The sequence below is a fragment of the Balaenoptera ricei genome, chromosome 2 (genome assembly GCF_028023285.1).
Source record: "Balaenoptera ricei isolate mBalRic1 chromosome 2, mBalRic1.hap2, whole genome shotgun sequence".
Taxonomy (NCBI): domain Eukaryota; kingdom Metazoa; phylum Chordata; class Mammalia; order Artiodactyla; family Balaenopteridae; genus Balaenoptera; species Balaenoptera ricei.
In genome coordinates, this window is record NC_082640.1 from 110,464,358 (window position 1) to 110,488,095 (window position 23,738).

At 42.8% G+C, this 23,738-nt stretch overlaps 1 protein-coding gene and 1 long non-coding RNA gene across 5 annotated transcripts in view; one reads left to right on the top strand and one right to left on the bottom strand.

Annotated features, from left to right (window-relative positions):
* LOC132359526 (uncharacterized) overlaps positions 1–11,331 on the top strand; it is a 28,567-nt gene extending 17,236 nt beyond the window's left edge. For both annotated transcript variants that reach the window (XR_009500865.1, XR_009500866.1), the window contains 2 exons: positions 2,341–2,514; positions 10,732–11,331. This is a non-coding gene — a long non-coding RNA (uncharacterized LOC132359526). The remainder of the gene's footprint in view (positions 1–2,340; positions 2,515–10,731) is intronic.
* Positions 1–20,588, bottom strand: part of FMN1 (formin 1) — a 452,266-nt gene extending 431,678 nt beyond the window's left edge. For 2 of the 3 annotated variants that reach the window (XM_059913699.1, XM_059913696.1), the window contains exons 1-4: positions 20,535–20,588; positions 19,907–20,047; positions 5,315–5,379; positions 2,363–2,394 (exon numbers count right to left, since the gene is read on the bottom strand). The gene's annotated coding sequence lies outside the window, so the exon portion shown is untranslated. The remainder of the gene's footprint in view (positions 1–2,362; positions 2,395–5,314; positions 5,380–19,906; positions 20,048–20,534) is intronic. The other variant, XM_059913697.1, reaches the window with a different exon arrangement.
* Between the last annotated feature and the right edge of the window lie 3,150 nt (positions 20,589–23,738).

Here is a 23,738-nt window from a genome sequence, read left to right on the forward strand (position 1 = left end):
GGGTTCCTTTGGAAGGCTTGCTGTAATTGGACATTTTTAAGTGCATGATGATGACTATTTGATAGAGATTCTGAGGAAATTAAACCATTAAAAATCCAGTACTCCAGACCTATTAGTCTTCCTTAATATCTACCCCCTCTCAGAGTTCAATCCATTACCTGGTCTTCTAGGTTTTACCTCCATGACAACTGGGTACTTGGATGAGTTGGACTTCAGAATACTCCCATCCTGAGCTAGTATTATTTTTTTGTATATGTACCATAAGAATATTATGGTACATATTCTTCTTGGAAAGACAAAGAGTTTTTGCTCTTTTAAGCTACATTCCATAATATTCCACATCATAAAATTTTCATTTCCAACAAAAATAGTAGATCCCAATAATCATTAAAATGTCCCTGGTTCAGTTAAGTAGACCATTGAATTCCATAAAACCCAGAATTTGATCTACTGGTATTTGAAGGATCAATCTAGTATATCTAGATTCCTGTGAGGCATGAGATCAAATGAGCAAATATCATGTAGTTTTTCATGTTCCCAACTCTCATACTGTATGAACGTTACCAATGGCAATATCCCTGTGTATGGCTAACTGACCCATATTTGGACTTACAGAACGGTTGGGAAATCAGAAACATTTCCACATTCCACACTGCAGTGCTTCAAAAAGCAAACTGTAACGGTTCTATTGTGTCATGATTTCTGTTTCAAAATCTGGGAACGGACCCATGGGGCTAGATCGGGAGCCTGTGAAACTGAGCAGATCTTTCAGATGGAGAGAATTTTTCCTACCACATACTTGCTTTAATTAATAAAACTAGATTCCTTTCAGAGGAAAGAACTATTTTTTAAGAACTAGAGTCTCAATCATAGAGATTGTCTAGGTTATTTCTAGGGAGGGAAGTGACATTATAGAAGAAAATTCCTCAATCTTCTAAGTGCTTTATATTTCCTTCTTTCATTACTTCTTTTCATATGAAATTCAAGAAGGCAGGCAGCCCTTGTTTTTCCACATCTTCTCCTCTTTCCTTTGTTTTTAAGTGAAGAAATGAGTCCTCAAAAGCTAAGCTTAGAACACTTCACACAGTGCTTGCTATATATCTGCTGGCCTGGGAACTAGAAACCAAAAGATAAGTATGGCCCCAGTGAGGTCAAACTTTAGTTCACATCAAAGCAGAGAGGCCCTGGAAATACCTACCTGCCTACCCCCCACACACATACTTAGCCGTATTCTCCCAGAGATGTCAAAAGCATCAAGAAATTCTTACCCATATAGCAGCCCCCTCAAATGAGAGGTCCTGCCCCAATTGGAATGTTTATTTATTGTCAGAGTTGAGCTGAGGCTACAGTGCCTTAAAATCCCACAGCGCCTTATACTTTTTCAAAGAATCTCACATGCATAATCTTATTTAAAAAAGCAACTTATCTGATCAGATGTGAGAGATAAGTGGACTTCGCTGAGGGAGGTTTGAGAGAACTACCTGGCTGGAGGGTCCCCAAAACAAATGGCACATTTTCCATTTAAAAAATCATTCCTTGGAGGCCAACTGTATGTCAGACATTTTCCTCTACACTATTCTGGATGGAGAATTTGTCTTTGGCACCTCTAACCAGCCTCCTCCTGCTTCCCTTCCCCTTGCTCGTAATATATTTTCTTTCCTGTCCTTAAGAAAAGTCATTTTCAAAATATGACCAGATAGAAATCATTCAGCTTTTGACTACATGAGTTAGCCAACACAGTATTTTCATTTGCAGGCTTGCCCTGTCAAAGGTAATGACAGGCTGTAGAGCCAATTTAGGGAATTCAGCTTCACTTAAATAGAAGCAGTATTGATTCGGTCAGAGGTCTTCCCAGCACCGAGAAAATCCTAATGCTTCTGCCTGCAGCTAAGACACAACTTAGGAGTACCAAGAGTGTTTGTAAGCTTTGGTTCTCAAGCAAAAGCTTTAGATACCTAAGGTAAATAGCTTTAGCTCTTTCAATAGCTAATTACTATTAAATAGTTAATTAAATAGGTAATTACTCGTTTAGTGATCACTCACCATGTGCTGGGCACTCTTCTTAGGGCTTTATCTGTTTTAACACATTTATTTTCACACAGGCAAAAAAGTCTATGAGGTAGGTACTATTATTTATCCCTGTTCTTGTAATGAAGAAACTGAGGCACAGAGAGGGTAGGTAATTTGCTTAAGGTCTCACAGCTGGTAAGTGGCTGAGCTGGGATTTGAACCCAGATGGTTTGCCCCAGAGCCCTAGCTCTGAAAATCCCTTACAGGACTGACCAGGGACACCAAGCCTCATTCAGAAGACCACTCGTTCACGAATTCCTCTTCTTTTAGTCATAGAATATGGAGCACTCACCCCATGGTACAACTGGTCCAGGACTGATCAATCTTCATGTGAGAGAGTTTCCACCCCGGCAGCGCAGACCAAAGAAAAAACAATGAATTCACAGTCAGAAGGCTTGGGCTCAAATCCAGCTTTGCCAGTTGCTAACAGAATGATCTTCTTCTGTAAGTCACTTAAACCTCGCTTCACCTCAGGGTCTTCATCTGTAAAATAGCTTTTTATTCTCCCTATTTTCAATGCGATTTCATAATCCCCCTGCAGAGAAATGGAGCCCACTCTCCAAATTACTTTTCTAGGTAGAACAAATTCAGGGCGCGTGTGGAATCAGAACCTAGACTTCTGGAGAAAAAAGATACCACAGGACGGTAAGGGGTGGAAGTAGGCAAAGGAAATAGCATATGAAATTTACAAGTAGGGGGAAAAACCAAACTTCCGTCAGTCATGCAAGAACCAGAAGGAAAGCAAGTGAAGTGTGGGAAACAAGTAGGACTGAATGTAAAATTAACATGGGTGAAAAATAGAGGAATTAATCAAGGCTTATTATTTCCACCTCTATTATAAAAGAAAATTCATTATTAGCTTGAGTGAGACCCAGGACACAGTGATATCTCCACTCAGCACTTACAAAGCCTTTTCTCCTTTGGTGCAAACCCTTTATTCGGCATTTAACATGTACCAGCTGAAGAGGTGCTTTATTTATTTATTTATTTTTAATTTATGGCTATGTTGGGTCTTCGTTTCTGTGCGAGGGCTTTCACTAGTTGTGGCAAGGGGGGGCCACTCTTCATCGCGGTGCGCGGGCCTCTCACTATCGCGGCCTCTCCTGTTGGGGAGCACAGGCTCCAGACGCGCAGGCTCAGTAATTGTGGCTCACGGGCCCAGCCGCTCCGTGGCATGTGGGATCCTCCCAGACCAGGGCTCGAACCCGTGTTCCCTGCATTAGCAGGCAGATTCTCAACCACTGCGCCACCAGGGAAGCCCAAGAGGTGCTTTAATTGCTCTCTCCTGGCCCATGCACAAAGGCAAAAATCTTCAACTTGAGGCCCTTCTCGGGCTCTTACCAGCCTACGATGTATCCGTGTCCTGCACTGGGGATCAAATCTGTTTGGCCTTCTCTGTTAGAATGTTTGGCTTAATCACAACGGTGCCCATGAACTCAGACTTCAGATGTCCTTAGGTTCCTTGCCTCATAGCTCGGAGTTTCAAGGCATCCCTCCCTTCGCACAGCTTTAGGACTGATACTGCCTTGGTTCAAATCCCAGCTCTTCCATTCAGCATAGTAACCTCAGCTATGTAATCTCTATGTGCTTCAATTTCTCATCCCTAAAGTACAGGTAGTAATGACACCTGGGAGACCTACTGGCGTTGAGAACCTAGTGTCTGATACTTGGTAGGCACTATAAAAGTAATTGCTATTATTATTTTGTGATTCAGACCCACGTTATCCAGGAACAGACTCCCAACACACCCTGCCTCTAATGGCCAATTAACCTTCTGTGACTTATTTTTCCCGTTTGATCAAAAGCTCTCTAAGGGAAGGGACTGTCATCATCACCATCTTTGTACTCCCTACAGCACATGCCTTAAAGATGGCAGATATTCAGTAAACAGTGGACTGAAGTATCATTATCTGAAGACATAGGTCCAACCTGTGTCTCTGCCTGGAAATTCAAGCACATTATTATTTGTAGCCAGATAATGAGCAATGATGGCTTGGGCTTTGCTTTCCAAAAACACAATTAAAGTGGACAAAAAAATCATTATCAGGAACAAAACTGGCTTTCCATCATTAAAATGTGTATCAAGGAGAGAAAAATATGAAAAATACAGAAAGTCAGATTAGAGAGTAAAAGGCTGAATTAATACCAAAATTTCCATTAAAGATCAAAGTGACAGTTGGAGATATAAAAAGTGAAGAAAAGAGATTTTTTTTTTTGATGCTCCAAGATTTTAAACAAGGGGGGAAATGAATTTATGAAACCTTGACTAGTGCCTGAGAGAAGAATGAAAGGTATGATTTCAGGATCCCACCATAAACCATATGTGTGTGTGTGCATGTGTGTGTGTGTTCGTGTGTGTGTGTGTGTATGTGTGTGTGTGTGTGTATATATATATATATATATATATATATATATATATATATGTATATATATTTTGTTGTTGTTGTTCCCCTTGCCTGAAAATTTTCCAGAATCTTTATGACTCAGTCTCTGGCTGCCTTCGGGTATCTGCTCAAATGACAACTCATGAAAAGGCTTCCTAGGTGACACGACACGAAAAAGTGCCCACGGCCAATGTCACTCTCCAGCCCTCACCCAGATGCGTCTCTCCCATGGAACTTACCATATGCCACATTACACATCCATCAATTACTCAGTCTCTCCCCACATACTGTAGAACGTAACCACCAGGAAAGAGGAGTTTGTTCCCGGCTATGTCCTATCCTTGAGCGATTAACTAGAAAATCATGGGTATTCAATAAAGGTCTGTCCAATGAGTGATCCATTTATTAATATAAATATTAATAACTACATATATAAAGTGTTTAAAAACAGTGCCTGGCACATAGTGGGCCCAGTTAGCTATTTATAGTGGGAGTAGGAGTAGCAACATTCCTCCCTCAATTCTTTTGGATGGTTTAGTAACAAACATCTTCTGCCTCCCGGGGCTAGAAGAAAGTGGGAAGGGTGAGATAAGGGGGTGGGGGGAGCAGCTCTGAAATCTAAGCATGGAGCTCTTTACTTTCTTTAGAGGGCAACTGGGGACCACGAAAGTGCTCTGCAGTACAGCATGGTCATAGAGCAAGCTTTAGTGGGGTTTGGGGGGCTAACAGCATGCGTGGGAAAGCAAGGCTAGAACCAGGAAGCTGGGGGTGAAGAGACGGTGTAGAAGCCCAGGGCAAGGGTACAGCTTGACAGTGAGCAGAGGTTCAAGGTGCGGCAATGACTTAGCCCCACTTCTTACCTAGATTGACCTTCTCTTGGGCAGGCTCCAGGCTTTGAGATGTCAAAAACGTGATGCCACTCAGCCTGTATAGGAAAAATAATCGAGGCTTACCTAAAGCAATTTGCATATTAGGGATGTGTGTGTGTGTGTGTATTGCTGTGTCACCTGTATATTTGGGGAGGCCAATTCTAAGGGGCTTTCAGAAACAGGGGTTCATGGTGCTGACCTTCTCTCTTCCGATGTGAGTCTAGGGAAGAGACGATCCTGCATCTTTCATGAGACACCCGTTATCTCTCACCTGAACAACTGCCCAGCACTGGGTGACCAGCGGGTGGGCTTGCCCATGAATGGGGGAGTTTCTTGGATGCAAGCCTTTCATTGCTAAACCCAGCCAGGTACCCAGGAAAACCAGCACCAGTTGGCCACCCTCCCACTGCAGTGCCTCGCAACTGGTCTACGCTCACACTGCAACCAGAGCAATCTTTCGAAAACAAAATCTGACCTTGTCTCCTCCTCAACTAGTCACACAGTTAAAACCCTTCAGTGGCAATCTTGCTCTTAAGACAGACCGCAGCCCTTAACATGGCCGGACAGGCCCTGTGTGAAGAGGACCCCACCTGTTTCTGCAGCATCATTTCATATCCTGCTGCAGCCACAGTTCCCTTCCAGTGGCTCACGTGCCGCCCACTCCCTCCCGCTGCGTGGGCTCTGCACATGCTGTTCCCTCCACTTAGACCATGAATGCCATCCCTCTTTCACCCAGTTAATGCATAATCATCTTTCATATCGTGGTTCCATCACTGTCACTTGTTCAGAGAAGTCTTTCCTGACCTTGATGAGCACACAAATCCCCTTCTCTGTGCCCTCCAGTGTGGTAGCCACTGCTGTCCCTGCTTGCCCATATCCTCACCCACACCCTCTCAGCGGTTATCCCCACACCCCGAGAGCTCCTTGCCGCAAAACCCTGTGACTTTCTGCCCGATGGCTTTTGTCTGTCCGTGAGCGTCCTCCCCCGCGCGCTGAGACTGGAGTGCGAGGCAGGAACAGATCAGGTAGACTTTGGGGGCCGTGATATAGAGTCCAAATTTTATTCTTAGTCCAATGGGAAGGTATTTGAGAGTTTTAAGCAGAGGACAGACGTGATCTGATTACATTTTTAAAAGGTCACCCGGGCTGCTATATGGAAAATTGACTGTGAAAGGGCACGCGAGGAAGCAGAAAGAGAGAGACGAGTTGGGAAGCTGGTGCCGTAGGGATCGCTGCGGAAGTACAACTGAAAGCATAATAAAAAAATACAGCAGTTAGAGCCTTCAAGTTCAGGGTCAGCTCCAGACCAGCAGCTTACCTGAGCAGGCCCTCTGAAGTCTGTTTCACACAAGTTGGTTCTTGGGGAGAGGGTCAAAAATCTTACTCTTTTTATGTATGAAGTAGGGATGAACACATACTAATATATAACCAGATATGCAGTAATCTGTGCTATTAACATGTCATGGCAAGGGTGGAGAGAGCAATTAGAGAAAAGTCTAAAGGAGAAGGACAATGAAAACGAGGCTGAGGAACACTGTTCTGGAATATCAGACAGGTGGCAGGCTTCTTCTGAGGACCAACAGGTGCTCTTAAGTTGGCCTGGAATGGCCCCTGGCCTCCTGGACCAATAGCCCTAAAACTTCCCTGTCACCTCACATTTCCTCAGAGCTGTACAGACACTGACTAATTCACCTTCTCAATGGGAAGATGGTCCAGTAAGATACAATGGACTATTTGTAAGTCAGCCTCTCTAAACACAGATACTCCTATTTGGACACTCCTGAGACGTACAAGTGAAGGAAGGAAGTTTCAGGAATTGAATAGGGTAATGCAAATACTCGGCAGGATCTCCAGTCCTATGTTTAATGTTTCTCTTTCTTCCAAGACTCCGTCTACCTCTCCCCCAATGAATTCCTATGCTGCCAGCACACCCAAGCACAAGTGTCCTCTCCCCTGAAAATCCAGGGGAAACAAAAAATGATTCATTCCTTCGAGCTTCCAGAGCACTTTGTAAACATAATATGAAAGGCTACTCTTTCTCAAGCACTTGTGGCAAGTATTACACCAAACATTTTACCTGAATCATTTCATTTAATCTTCCCACTCTTAATCCTATTTTACAGATAGGAAACAGAGGCTTAGAGAAGGGAAGGAGCTTGCTCGATGTCATATAGCAAATAGATGGTAGAGTGGAGATTCACCACCAAGCAGCCTCTTAACCTCTGGACTGTATATACACTATTATATTATTCATCCCACTGTATTATAATCAGTAGTTCATATGCCTCTTTCCTCTATGACTTCCAACATAAATGACCAGGTGTCATGAAAAAATAATGAGTTTTACAATTAAATCCTGTTGCATAACTTTGGGATATTACTGACTGTGACTCAGCTTCCTCATCTATAAAATGGAGACAATAAATTCCTACCTAATAGATTTGTTGTCAAGACAAAATTAGATATAACTTTTAACTCACCACAGTTTCTGGCACATAAAGGCCCATTTAACTGAACAAGTATTAATTGCGGGCTTATGGAATACCAGGCCATAGGATGGGCTCTGAGGTTAAAGAAGTAATAGAAGCACTTTCAAGGAGCCAACACACTAGGACTTTAAAATACTTTGGTTGCTCTCAATTCTTGAGGGCAAGGAATACGGGCTCTTCAACCCTGAATTTTCAGCACTCAGCAATGCCTACCACCAAATGGTACTCAACAACTTTTTGGTGATGAGTGATAATGGTTTACACAGCTTTGGAGACCCTAAGTATTGGGCATGATGAATGATTGTGTCCAGTTAGTGGGTGTCGTTTATCAGACAGTAAATAAAATAACTGAAAGTAAAGCACAAAGATATCACTCCCAGGACTTCCCTGGTGGAGCAGTGGTTAAGAATCTGCCCGCCAATGCAGGGGACATGGGTTTGATCCCTGGTCCGGGAAGATCCCACATGCCGCGGAGCAACTAAGCCCGTGCGCCACAACTACTAGGGCCCATGCTCCGCTACAAGAGAAGCCACCGCAATGAGAAGCCCGTGCACCACAATGAAGAGTAGCCCCCGCTCGCCGCAACTAGAGAAGGCCTGCGTGCAGCAATGAAGACCCAACGCAGCCAAAAAATAAATAAAATTTAAAAAGAAAAAAAAAAAGATATCACTCCCAGAGGCTGTATGCATTCAATCATTTAAGCACAAAACAACTCTCAAAATACATTCCCATAGCAAAATGGAATATATAACCTGAACAATATAGAAATAATAGTAACATCTAATAATACTCTGGAGGTGAGGAAGGGAGGAACTTACAGAAGTGTTAACCTTTCAAAAAAGGAAGTCAGTTGATACTGTCTGAGGAAGAAAGCTCATATAAACGGTAATATAATTAATAACAAGGACTCCGATTTCTTAATAGTTTTCATGATACTTTAGCCATAGAGAGATTTTTTAAAAGAAATAATGTATTTTGAAAAGGGGTAAACTTATTTGAAGCTTGACCGTTCTTTAGTTTCAATTGTTTCTTTTAATTGCTTGAAAACTTTTTTAAAATTAATCATTTTGTTATAAATAGCATCTCTATTCATCTTTATAAAAGTATTTCTACCTAAATATCCATCCATTCTAATAGATAGATAGATCAATAGATAGATAGATGTCTGAAATGATATTCACTAAGGTTAATGATGGGAATTGTAATATTGGAGATGAGTTTTTAAAACTGTCATCTTTGTAACTTTCTGCCGTATTTGAAATCTTAATCATCAACATAGATGATATTTTTTAGTGTGTTTCCTAAAATAGGGGGAGAGAATATACCGAGTGTAGTTAATTCCTCCTGGTGGGAATATGGATCATTGTTTCTTCTTCTTTGTACCTTTTGTATTTTTTACATTTCCAAAAATGAGTTTTTTTTGTTTTGTTATAGCTACTTTATTTATTTATTTATTTTTGGCTGTGTTGGGTCTTCGTTTCTGTGCGAGGGCTTTCTCTAGTTGCGGCAAGTGGGGGCCACTCTTCATCGCGGTGCGCGGGCCTCTCACTATCGCAGCCTCTCCCGTTGCGGAGCACAGGCTCCAGACGCGCAGGCTCAGTAATTGTGGCTCACGGGCCCAGTTGCTCCGTGGCATGTGGGATCTTCCCAGACCAGGGCACGAATCCGTGTCCCCTGCATTGGCAGGCAGATTCTCAACCACTGTGCCACCAGGGAAGCCCATGTTTTTTACTTATGTTGGAAACGGTGTCTTTAAAATGACTTGAGAATCCAATTTGCAAAGAGAAAAGACTGGATTCTTTTGAATGCTCTTTATAAATGTAATCCACAAATAAACAGAGTAGAGAGCTAATGAATGGTTATATGTGTGTTTACATTTTCAAAGGTTTTTACATGAGAGTAAGATTATGAAAGAGATTATGAAAAGCTTCATGATGTCAGACTATGTCTGATGGAGTCTATAAGACCAGGATTTCAAACTAAGTGGCTTTGCTTGTCCCTTCTTGTTTAAGACATGATTACTGAATGTCAACATCTGCTGGCTATGGTAAATGATAAACTAGAATAACCCAGTTCTTACCCTCTAGTTAAGAATAATAATCTAAAATACACAAAGGGTCACAGAGTTGTGAAAGGGACTAGATTATATGAGTGTTGTGGAGTGTGGTAGATAAAATATCTGAGCTTTTTAGGTTTAACAGAATGTGCTATGGTAACATTTTTTTCATTTCTAAAGGTCTGGGGTGGGGAAGAGTTGGGATTCTGATTTATTCCCTAAAATAACTCAAGGAATCTACTCAGTTTCTTATAGCTTAGAAATTTAGAGACAATGCAATTCAGTATTCCCTGGGTTTTGTATGATTATGTTAATATTACAGAGAGTTTTTTTAATTCAGTGAAGCACCTGGCTGTGAAACCGTTAATCACTGTCAATTCCAATTTAGAGAAGAGAAAATACATTTTTGCCTCTCTTATTTTTTGGAAATGTCTTCCTTCAATGACAGCTTGTAGCCTATAGGGTTTTTCTTTTTAATAAAGGAAGGAAAACATTTTTCATAAAAACTGTATTTGCAAAGTGCTTTAAATCCTATTGCATTCTGTCAGAATGTGGGCTGGCATTTTTCTAGCCAAGGAGTTAATAATATTTATATGGAAAATGGTGGAATCTTGGATTTAAAGGAAATTTAGAAGTTATCCATTCCATCCCAATTCTGGATTCTCTCTTTCATAGTAACCTTTGTGAACGGCCATCCAATCTCAGCTTGAACTCTTCTATGGCAAATTGTTCTCTACCCTACAAGGAAATCTCATAGCATGCCAGACAGCTCTAAATGTTAAAAAAAAAAAAAAATCCCCTTATTCTGAGTTAAAATCCATTTCCATTAATATCCTTCTGTGGATGCTTGTTCTTCCTTCCAGAGCTGAAATGAGTAAATTCAACTTCTCTTCCAGTAGTCCTTTAAGCACCTGAAAGCCACTCCTGTTTCCTGAGACATCTCACCCTGACTAAACCACCCTAGTCTCTTCAAGAAGCCCTCAAATGGAAACACTTTCATCCTTGAAAACCTTGCATACCATCTGACTGGTCTTTAGTGTGCCAAAGGTTCCACTACAAAGCCGTGCACGCAGTTAAAAACGGCTCCTCAAAAAATGCCGGGCTTCCCCGGTGGCGCAGTGGTTGGGAGTCTGCCTGCTAATGCGGGGGACGCGGGTTCGAGCCCTGGTCTGGGAAGATCCCACATGCCGCGGAGCAGCTGGGCCCGTGAGCCACAATTACTGAGCCTGTGCGTCTGGAGCCTGTGCTCCTCAACAACAGAGGCCGCGATGGTGAGAGGCCCGCACACCGCGATGAAGAGCGGCCCCCACACCGCGATGAAGAGCGGTCCCCGCACCGCGATGAAGAGTGGCCCCCACTTGCCGCAACTAGAGAAAGCCCTCGCACGAACCGAAGACCCAGCACAGCCAAAAATAAATAAATAAATAAAAATAAAAGTAGCTATAAAATTTAAAAAAAAAAAAAAAAAATGCCAAAAGTTGTTCCGGGATTACAAAGGTAACTCTTGCAACGGTCACTTTAAATCATTAGATGAACACATCTTAAATACCTAGACTCTATCTTACTATCTCTTTGTCTATCTTGAGTTTCAGTTTCCCCTTCACCATGTTTCTCTGCCTCTGCAATTTTGAAGAGCACTCTTAAATTACTCCTGGTTGCAAGCAACTGAAACTGATTTTGGCTACCTTAACAAAAAGAGAAGCATATCCAATTTCATGAAATTCATGGGCAATTTAGTGAAATCAGAGAAAGAGTAGAAAAGCCAAGAGCAGGAAGAACAGGAAGCAGAGCCTTCCAACATCCACTGGGACAGCGCTCAAGGGCCATCCTTGGAGCACTTCTCTGTGACTTAAATCCACTCACTCCTAGTCAGTGCCACCCTTCAATCCTAAACTCTAATTGTTGGGGAAGAGACTCCAACTGGGCCAGCTTGGATCAGATTTCTATCCCTGATTTAAGCAGTCCTGACCAGGGACATGGTCTTGTGTATATGGAGCCCATGCTTGTATATTCATTGGGGTCATTTTCAGAGAAAGGAAAACGAATAAGAACAAGACAGATACCCCAAATCACTGTCCTTCTAAAGGAAAGTAATATTCAGAGATATTAATCTATGTTCCTTTTTCTTTTCTCCTTATATTTTCCTCTTTTGCTTGACACCCCACCCCCCCCCCGCAAGTGAGGCAGGTATCAGAATTGGTGTTCATTGCATCAGGAGAGGCACGTGGCAAGGAGAACAAGAGAAATAGCCTTAGAATACTTCTGGATTTTGTTTTCCAAAATCCCAAACACTTAGAAGAACATAGGGAATTGCTTGAAGGAGGTAAAAAGGAATGAGGTTTATGGACATGGAGAATCTGGAAGAAACATGGAGGATTAGCCCTGATGGCTGTTGGCAAAGGAGAGAGGTAGGCTTATGCATCCTGAAGGAGGAGGGATCCAGGTCCTGCTTCCTGGCAGTGTCCCCAGGGAGGTCACAAGCCCCTGAGCTGTGTGTGGTACACCTAGGCAGAAGGAACCATAGGATTGTCACCAAAATAATTCTGCGGACTAAAGATGACCTGGGCAACAGCAACTGAGAGAACCACGTGAGCAGAAACACTCACGTGCTACATTGTAACCTGTGTGGTCAGATGTCTCAGTGACCAGAGGGTCCCCTCTCCCCATGCTGCCCCACTGCGTCAGCTCCCGGGAGCCTTGACACAACTCTGGGAATATGTGTCTAGGACCCTAAGAAGGACTGAGAATAAGTCTTTCACCTTCCCAGAAGGAAGAGGCTTGAAGCAGACAGGAATATGGTTTGTAAAAAAAAAAAATAAAGAGATGAGATATTTTTTATACCTGTCTTTGTAGATGGAGATTCCCATCCGCTACACTTGAATGGAAAAGACTGGAGCAAAATGAGAATTGAGTAGCTCTGTTTCCTCCCTCTCTGTGAAATCTGACCTCATCTTATTCAAGCAGCAGGATCTACACATCATGCACTGATTGCAATGTTAAAAACCTTCTCTCCTAAAAATTGCCTTAGCAATTTTTTTCAGTCCTCGTGTTCATGACCTTGGTTTTGCTGATGCTGTTCTCCTGGGTTCATGCCATACCTCTATATGTGTTGTCTTAGACAACATACCCCTTCTCTCCTTTTCTGTATATTTCTTCCTTCTCAGATGTGGTTTGAGCACAAGCTCCCTAGCAACCACTTAGGAGTCTTCAGCTACCTCCCCTTTTGCTTTGTCATTTGCCCAATTTGTGACTATGATACCAGGACTTTGTTTACCTTTTTACAATATTTTCTTTATTTTGATAAGAACACAACGTGAGATCTACCCTCTTAAATCGTTAAGTGTACAATACAGTATTATTGACCACAGATACAGAATTTTGTTTTTCTTAACTAATTCTGCCTTAGTTAAGATCCTAAATCTTGCTAACGGTGCTGCAATTTAGCAGTTATTGATGTATGTTTTAACCCAAAATAATATTTTATAAAAGACCAAGCCCCCAAAACTGAGTCGGAGAGTTGACTATCCTTTCATTTTTGAGGTTGGCAGGGCTATTTCTTCCTGAAGAGAGGCTGAGTGATGTAATGAACAAAGCCCAGGGAGGCAGGTGACCTGGATCTATTCTTGGCTGTGCGACTGACCATAAGTGACCTTGGCCAAGTCACTTTTTATCTCCCTATCTCAGTTTTCTCCAGTGTACAACTAGAAAAAGATCTTGTCACCTACCTAGAGAACAACTTGGGTACAAGATTTGTAGAGTAAGAAAGAAGAGAATGCTGCTTGAGGACACAGTAAGTTTATTTTTTTCAATCTGTCAATTTCCTTAACGACACTAGGGTATCATGGAGTTTCGGTTCTTCAAATCATCGTGAAAATTAAAATTAACCTATGTTTTCAGAGCTTAAAAGAAATCAGGACCAGCTTAAGACAAATCAGAAAGTGACCTTAACACAAGGACAATGCCCCTTATTACATGTGATGTACTCTATTCATATTTATTTGGGGGTTGGGTGGGTAGGAAAGAGTGGATTCATAAGCCTGGTTGATCTCCTGTAGTAGAAGTAGAAGACGCTACCTCAGAAACAGAGATAGAAGGAGACGAGGACACTGGCAAATGGCGACAGGATGGATGCCAATTCTGCAGATGAATTCTGTTTTCTGCAGACCTGTGGGCTTTTAAAAAATTATGTGCAAAGCTTTCCAAATATGAACTAGGCTTAGAAAATTTTCTAAAGTGGCTGCCTTTATCTAAAAAGAGAAAGGATAATCATTTTAATGCCTAAAAACAGCAACCCTCGCTTTTTACTAAATCCATACCCAGCATACTGCACTAGACTTATGGTTTATTCTGCTTTGAAAGTTTGAAAAATTCTAAAGCCAGGAATGTTCTTGGTGGCTTATGAGGGCACAGACAGAAGGTGGAATGCAAGTCCAGTAGGTAGAGTAAATAGTACCCAGGTTCCATTTACAGCCATACCCTTAAGCAAGCATGGTAACCTCTCCTAGCCCTGGTTCACTCATCTAGCGAAGAGGCATAGTACCACTTACCTACCGCACAGAGGTAACCAAGGGAAGGAGCTTAAATCCCCTGTATTAAGCACAGGATGCACATTCATATTCACTGCCTGCTCTTCGAACAGACTTTGAGAACAGTTTTCTCAGAATAGAGCATCAACCAGCTATACAGCTCCATGGGGTAGTGGTGAGACATTGACTTTATTAGTACTCACGGGGCTCAGACCATAGGGCTGAGCTTTCAGTCAGTCAGCAGATCAGAGCTGCAATGTACCCGCTGAAAACACTGACAAATAAAGATTTTAGGTACCGCATCCCAGGGACTGAACACATTCAACATAACTACATTTGCCCCACTGTAATTCTCACAGAAGAAAAAGATCGTTCAACGTTAAGACAGCAACTGTCATTCCAAAATACTTTCCCCATCCTAGCTCAGCAATCTTTGCAACACTGAAGAGCAAAAAAGCAGCTCTGTAATACTCAGAGAAACCGAAACACCGGAAAGAGCTCTCAGGGGGCATGCGGCGGCACCGTGATCATCTATGTGCTGCTCAGAAGGGTTTTCTCTTGGCCACAGGTGATGCCGTTCTTTCAGAGAATTTCACTGGAACTTCTTTTGTGCAAATGTCGAAGCGTGGGGAACCTGATGGTTTACCAAAACTACCATGCTGAGTGGATCACTGGGGTGAGCTTCTACCCATAAGTAGACAGTTTCTCCCTCTCTCTGAAGCATCCATCTTTTCCCTTCTGTGTTTCACAGAGGAAATCACCAAAGAAAGCATCTGAGCCCGGATGAGTGTGGACAGACACTCCTGTGGGCAAAAACAAGGCAACTGCAGCAAAAGAAGAGCAGCCACGCCCTGCCCTGTTGGTTGGATTTCTAAATACTGCTCTGCAGGTCATCTCGTGTTCTCTGTGCTTCTTTCACAAAAACGTGCACTAGAGCACTCCTACTGGGATGTTGGTATTAATACCTTGACAGTAGCAACATAATGGTGTCTCCTGCCCTACATTTACAGACTTATCTACCCCCTGCCCCTCACTCAGCCTTCTGACTGCATCTGCTACTTGTCCTTTAATGCCTACATTCTGATGACCCACATGAATATTAAAAAGTCCTGCCTACGCAACTTTCATTCCAGTTGCTGGATAGGGCACTCAGAATGTTCGCTGGAAAACCCAACGCCATCACCAGAGACACTGAAACTGTAAACTAGGAAATGCATCAAATTGCCACTGCCTGTCTTCACTCCACCATCCAAGGAGGCTTTGAGCCCAGCATCTGGAAATCTTCTTGACCAACTGCCCGCTGGACTCAAAAACGGGGTCTGTAGTTTGTTCTCACCATTAATCTCTGTTTTCTTTTTGTTCCCAGTGAAATGCCCATTACTAAGTGCCTCATTTGTCACACCACAGGGAGGCCTAACTTAGGGGGGCACCTTATTCCCATCTATACCACCGACCCCTGAAATGAGACACAGCTGCTTAACTGGACTGACCTGTTTCAAGACTGAGAGGCTGATTCAATGAGCTAGGGCAATGGCTGAAATCTGTCCTTTGCTGCTTTCTTGTAGATTGTCCCAATCTATGGTGTTGTTTTTGTTTTCTCTCTCCCTTTGTAGATGTCTTATCTTACAAACCCTAACCAGAATCTCTCTACAGCTACCAGCTCGATTTTGAGATAGAAAACTTCCTGGAAAAAGGAAAGTTTCAAAGGGCAGAATGAGGGGTACCAGAATATGCTACTGCAAAATATGCCTCTTTGGCGTATGGATTATTTTGAGTTAAATACCACTGAGTAGCAGCAGATGCAGGAAAAGCTCTAAAAACAGTGCACAAGTTTTCCTTTTGTAAAGGGAATTTACATTTATAAAAGAAATTTCTATTTGTAAAAGCCATCTCCTTCTCCCATGCCCTGAAGAGAACTCTTAACTCTTATCAATGGAGAAGTCACAGACTGAAATCCACATAACAAACCTTACTAAATGACCCCTGTTTACCATACCTTTCCAGGTCACTTTCCCATAACTTGTCTCCCCCACCCAGAAGCCCCAAACTCCTCTTCCTTTAGCCTAAAATGATTTTAAGTCCAGTTTCTAACCACCCCTTGGAGCTACTCATGTCTGGGGTGCTCCCACATGTAAGCTCCACGCACATGCTAATAAACCTCTGTTTGTTTTTCTCTTGTTAAAAAAAAAGTTCTGTCTACCTCCAAAATATTTCCCCCAATAGCCTGTGACTCAGAAGACCAAGGTAAAAAGTGTTTAATTTGAAAGATGTTGGTCTTTAACAATGATCTATGACACTTTAGAAAGGAGAAATAGATACAGCCCTAACAAGATGGAATACAATACAGGTCAGTTTTAATTAAGGTAAGGAAATAGATGAATTGGTTTTAAAAAAAAAGCAAGAACAGAAAACCTAGCCAGTAGCCCGCTTCTTGCAGCAGTGAATTACAGAGGGCATTTCAGGAAAGTGGTGAGTTGAAGCGGCCTGAAGAGAGACCAACTCTCGCCCCTCCCCAACCCCCATAGGTAACTATGGTATTAGACATTCAAAGCCTAAAGAAATACAGAAATTCAGATTATTCAGGGACTTGTTATACATCTAGCCAGACAGCTTGAGAAACCTAAGTGGGAGGGAACGGTCCATTTCCCAGAGGCTTGATTTCATATGTTGACAAGGTAAGGTGGTTCGTAGCCTCCTTCCCATCTTCCCACTTTAGTAATTATATTACAGGGCATACAAATGACTGCTTTGTCAGCACTTCTGTGCAGACACTAAACACAGGGATGTTTCAATTCCCTCCCAAGGCCAGCCTGTTGGCGCAAGCTCATATTTGCTCCATGAGGACACAATTCCCATGGTTTAGCATCTCTACAAGATCAAGCAAATCAGATTAATGCCTATAACTTTAAGAACCCACAGGCTGGGACCCGCTGAGAATAAAGCTGATTTTTAACACAGTGACTCTAAAAAAATGGCTCCTGTTAAACAAAGTCCCAACGAGAGGTTATGAGTAATCCCCAAACATGATCTACCAATAGTGGGATCACTGCATATTATTAAATATCCCTGATAAATTTTCACAATCATACACGTAAGGTTTGAATAGGAAAACCATTAAAGCAAGATCATCTAAAATACCATTGCCTGGGATGACATGCATGAGTCCAAAGCTTTAACATAAAATGACTGAAGCACCGTATGTGAGGTAGGAGAGGAGTGTTTCTGAATCTTCTGTCAAGGATGTTTACCATCATCACATCAAGTTCCAGTCTGCTCCCATTCCACCCATATTCCTCCTTTGGAGACAGCTCTACCAATTTTATGTCTAAAGAGGAAGGAAGGCTAGGATAGGAGGTCCACCCCCAGACAACCATAGGACCCAAGGGACCCCATCCCCTTAGCCAAAACCTTCATTCTAAACAGTTATTTAAGTCTGTGACCGAGGACTGATGGATCACAGTTCTTCCCTGGGATTCACTTTGCAACTAGAGGAGAAGGGGGTTATCCTTGGGTTACAGAGCTAGATGGATGTGATTCTAGAGCTTATGAAGGCACTGAGAGGACAAGGTCTGTGATGGGAAGGAATAAGGCTAAGACAGAGAAAGAAGAGCAGAAATAAAAGAATCAAAAGAGACAGAGACAAAGAGACAGAAAGCAAGCTAGCAACCAGAAAAGCATCTGAATCTCAGGAGCTGGGGCAGACCAGCTTCCTCACTAAGACTTCAGAGTCTGGTTGCGGCTCTGTTATATTAGCCAAAAATGCTCATTTTTGCTTAGAATTCTTTCTGCTGGGTTTCCATCCTGCACAACAAAAAATACCATAGCTAACATAATTGACAATACACTCTAAATTTCAAAGTATCCCCAAAGAGCAGATAAGACTGTTAACCTCTTCTTCTATATAAGAAAATTGAACCACATTGATGTTCAGTGACTGCTTGCTGTTTTCTACATGGGCAAAGAAAAACATATTATTCTTAGAGAATAAAAATATTGTAAAACACAAATTCTTCCATGCTGGCAAGCTAGAGTTTCTTCAGTTTCCAGGGGCATTTTTGATGTAGTTTTGCTTCTCCTGGGCAGAAGCCAATGCATTCACTAGTGATTCTGTAAAAAGCACAATTTACCAAGTCAGTGCACTGAACACCCACGGAGAAAGGAGCAGCCTAGGACAGGCCCAGAGGTCCAGAAACCTTCTCTAAAGCTCCATCTTCAATGTATTTTAATAGAGCTTGCTAAGCATTTGCTCAAGCTGGTGAGAGAAATATCTGTCCTAACACATGCCACCTCTCTAAGATAGAGTCTTAGGAGGAGCCCAAAGGCTACCATCCCCCACCGGGATCATCTTTGAGAATTAAAAAGGAGGGAGAAAGACAATGGGGTAAAAATGTACATTTTAAGGACAGAACACTGGCCTTTATTATCCTTGTTGGCAAGTGTTATTAATAAGAGTTATCATTCATTCTCCACTTACTATGTGCCAGGAACTACTGAGCATTTCAGCAACAACTTCCCCTATGAGGCACGTAATATTATCCCCAATTTATAGACAAGAAGTTAAAATTCAAAAGGGTAAGTGATTTGCCAAAACCCACTCAGCTAGTAAGTGGCTGATCCAGGACCTGAACCCATGTGACAGGTTCATGAGTTTAACCATTATGATATATCGCCCTCTGACTTTTATCCATTGTTTCCCTCCAGTGAAGCCACTGCTCCTTTGTTCCTGCAGATATCAAAAGGCATTTAATTCATGGGTCCTACTGCACTATAAACACAACTGAGAAAAAGGAGACTAATGGTTAGATATCATTGACCAAGAAGACCTGGGACTTTTATACACTTTTAAGGTACTTCCTTCCATAATGACAGTTAATCTGATATGCAACTCTCAGCCTTACTGTTTTCCCTCCTGAATAAGAATTAATAAGCCTGTGATCCAAATGATCTTGTAATAAGTCCTAAGAACAGCTGAGCAACGGCTGTTGAATAGCAATGGTGTGCCCATAAGATGCTCCTTGCTGTAGACAACACAACCTAATTCTCTCTTCAGGAACTTAGATTCCCCCAAGAAGGCACACAGCACATGATGGCACATACCTCATACGCAAACATAGATCACGCTTTAGTACAACTAGAGCCACTGTGGAATAAAGTCAGATGTTAAACTACTTGACCTGGTCCTCTTAAAGGCTTGGGTCTGGACATTCACCTCTCCATAACTGAAGCACCCATACTGCACAGGGCTGTACCACTGATCCTGGACTCTGCATTCTGCCCATCCGGAGTGTGTGAAAGCCAGTGTCAAACTCTTCAGGAGTCAGCTAGCAGCAGTGTGAATGATTAAAACAAAGGGTTTTCTGTGGCAATCTCAACAGCAAAGGGGGATAAGAAAACCCCTCCCATTCACACCCTGCTCCCAGCTACTTGTGCTTGAGTTAAAGGAGTACTTGGCTCTGGCCTCGGGGGGGGGGGGGGCAAGGTCATTGCTTATTATTTGGGGGTCAGCACTTACATGCCTGAACAGAGACTGCTTTTGCAGAACTTGGAGAGCTCTGATAGAGGAAGAGAAATGTTGATGGTGATGGTCGTGGTGTTGTTGTTGATGATGATGATGATGATGATGAAAGAAGAAAACAGTGATGGTGAATGCCACCTATAAATATAAGCACAAAGCAGCAATAGATATCCTTCTGGTCACTGCCAGTCATAACCATGAAGCAGCTTCCGTTCCCAAACCAAGCCCACTTAAGTATTCCCCCTCAGAAGTAAACACATCCAGCTTCAAAATAAAGCGCTGCATCCCTCCCTCCCTCCCCCACCCGCCCTTCCACCCTCCCTGTGCCAAGCTGCGAATGAGACTGTCCTGGTGGGTCAAGAGGGCTGGGAGTTAACAGACAGTTCTGTAGTGAGGAGCGTTAGGAGGACCCGGGTAGGGGGACCAACAACGCACTTCGGAACCTCTTAGTTGTGGAGCTGGAGGAACGGACGCAGAAGGGGAGGAAGATAAGGTAGCCGGGCAAAACAGATTCGACGCCTCTGTCGAGAGCCCTGAAGCCCCAGGAGGCGGAGCAGGCAACCTTTGGTCGGGAAGGAGAAGAGGAGGGGCAGACCGCCAGCAGGACAGACAAGGTTCTCTTTACCTGACCAGGTGCAGCAGCGGTAGCGGCTGCAGCGAGGATGCTGCGCTCGTGTCCGGAGCCAGAGCCTGAAGCCGCCGCCGCGCCGGCCTCCGTCGAGGCCCCGCCCCAGCCCCACCCACAACCATGAGGTCCCGCCTCCCTAGCACGCGCCGGCCAGACGGGCTGTTTAGGGGAGGCGAGCTGTGGACTGATCGGCAGGGCTGACGACCAATGGGAATGCGCAGCGGCTTCTGGGCGGGCGGATGGCAAGGTGGGGTGGGAGGCGACCGCGCTCAATCAGTAGAGCCGCTGAGCCTGGCTAGGGCACGGTGAGGTTATTGGGTAACGCAAATCCAGGCAGCCGGGTAGGAGGTGTTAGTCGCAACGCTAGGTCTAAGGTAGACAGCCAAGGCAACGGGCAATCCCCGGCCCCAGGCCCCGAGCTTGCCTGCCCCCGGGCGCCTCTCAGAGCACACGCCCTGGACTGCTTCAAAGCGATGGGGGGAAAGGGAGCAGGTCCGTGGCTCCCACGGTTCTTGAGATTCCCACGCCTCGGAGACCCCGCAAGGTTGTGCCACTCCCGTGGTCAGGTCAACGGCCTCTACCCTTGCACCCCCAGCCTAGCCATTTTCGATCGTAAGTGCTAAAAGGAGCCAAGGAGGAAAACTCAGGAAACAGAATCCACACGTAAACACAAACTCTTATGTTAGTCTCCCTCACATTCCCAATTCCGCTCCACATAGCTCTTTAGCCAGAACCTATGGCAGGTAAATTACTTTGACTACTTACAGTTAAGAGCTAAACAGGTTTGAGCGAAAGTGTGAGCTAGGGCCTTGGCGAACCGGGAAAGGAGGTTTGAGTCCACATGTCAAGAGGCCTGAGCCTCACAATGGAAGCTACCTGCTTGCTGGAAAACCTTGGCGTTCAAGATCTGCTTGCCACTGCTTCTGTGCTGGTTAATCCGTGTACAGTTTGATGCCAAGGTAAACTGTTTTTCCCCTAAGTAAGTGTGTAATCGTTACTGGAATGAACTACCTTCAAACGTTTCATAAGAGGATTTGAGGCCTTAATGATACAGTGATTTGGTCTGTGATTTGGGTGGCATTTCTGTCTGTTCCAAGTAGGTAGGCAAGAAAGGGCATTGCCTTCAATCTACTTCCTGATAAATGCAAAATTTATCGTCCTTCTGGCATGTAAGAAGAGAAATCTATCCTGAACAGATCCTGTACAAATAATATTCTGTTCAAATCATAAATAAATGTGAAAAAAATGGGTAAATATTTTAAAGTGACTTTTTCCTCAATTTTTTTTTCTAGATAATAGTTTATGGACACTTTGATATGTTCTTACTCATATTAGCCAAACACTAATAGGCAGTTTATATATAGTTGTCTCCTTCAATCCACACATCTATCTCATGTAAATTCCACCTTTTAGATAAGAACACTGAGGCTCAGAGAGGTCAAATAATTGTTCCAGGTTCATATAATTAGTTAGGAATAGAGTCAATACTAGACCAATATTTCTGTTTAAAACCCGTTATTATCAATTAGAAGAACAAAGAGCATTAAGACAACTCATTACTTTGAAGCTTTTTTTTTGTTTTGTTTTTTTTACCTGAAAAACTATACTAGAGGGACCCAATTCTCACAGTTCTTGAAACTGCGACTTCAGAAGCACTTCCAAGAGTGAAGCATCGCCTCTGAAATGTGTTAGGAGAATTGCAAGTCAGCTTTGCTCACAGAAAAGAGATGTGATTTGATATTGATGGGTAGGAAGTAAATTTTTCCAGGGCTTGAGTCTAACTAGATTTTAACAGAAGTAGGAATCTTTTAAAATAAACCAATAAAATAACATCATGGCCATAAGAGCTTAGTCCTAGAAAGAAAAAAGAGGATATAACCCAAAGTCTTATTTTAGCATTGTTTCTAAAGCTTTCTGAAGAGATTCATAATCCTCTTCTAACCTAACTCTTCTAACCTTCTAATCAAACTTGGAAATATGTAATCGCTCTAAGTTTGGGAGGGAGGGGTGTGTAGGAAGTGGCTTAAAGAGAAAGAGAAAAAAAATATTTTTCCAAAAAGGTTATTTATAAAGACAAAATATAAGTAAGTTAAAGGTCATAGATAATAGATAGGTATATACTAATTAACAGGTTAGTGGTATAGACATTTAGAGTTGTACATGCTCACCTGGTTTAATAAACAATTACTAAGTGCCTAATACGTGTTAGTGGCTGTACTAGACTCTGGGGATATGCATTTCAATAAAACCCATTTCATGACCTGGATGAAACACAGCTTAGTTGAGGACACACAATTTGGATCAGGCTTGAAGAGATCACTTTGCAAATATCATCACTAGTCTTCACAGCCACCCAGCAGGGTAGGTATTATCCTCATTCCAAAAATGAGAAACTGAGATTAGAGAGAATGATAACTCACTTGAGGTTACATAGTTGAGAAAGTCTTAATCGCAAATTCTTCTGACTCAAGAGGCCCACATTTTTACAGTACACCATTCTGCCTTCCTAAGGGAAGAAACTATCTCTAATAATCCCCATAGAATGCACACCTCTCTGAAATATATGGTATGAATTTTAAAATACTGTATTTGGTCAGTTTGTTTATCAAAGCACTCTACTTTCTAAATGAAACCAAGAAAATATAAAAGACGATTCCCGCCTACTTGGGCTTCATGTAATGTTTACATGTCCTCTTTTTAAGCCCTTAGTGGTACATAGAAGATTTTCATGTAACTCCCCATCTATTCCCAAACTCTCTTCATTACCTCTTAGTTCACTTCTAGTGAAATGAGATAGTGACATTCACTCCAATATGTGGTCAGTAGACCAACAGGATCAACCTCACCTCAAAGCTTATTGAAAATGCAGACTCTCAGGACCACCCCAGACTTACTGAATTAGAATCTGCACTGTAATAAAATATCCCAGGTGATTCCTGTGCACTCAAGTATTGTTTAGCTTGTGTGAAATGCATTTAATAACTCCAGCAGCTTACTGCCCGAAGAGGACTGCTCCTGACCTTGGACTGGGAAGGGGAACATCTGCAATGCACACGTTCACTTATGCTTCTACCATGACCTCTAACAGCAAGAAACATTACTAGTGCTCACAGATCATTAACTCTCAACTCCTCTCAAAAGATTAAGCCATCCCTTTCCTACAAGAAAGGGAGAAAGAGAAACTTAAGCCAGGCTCTAGAC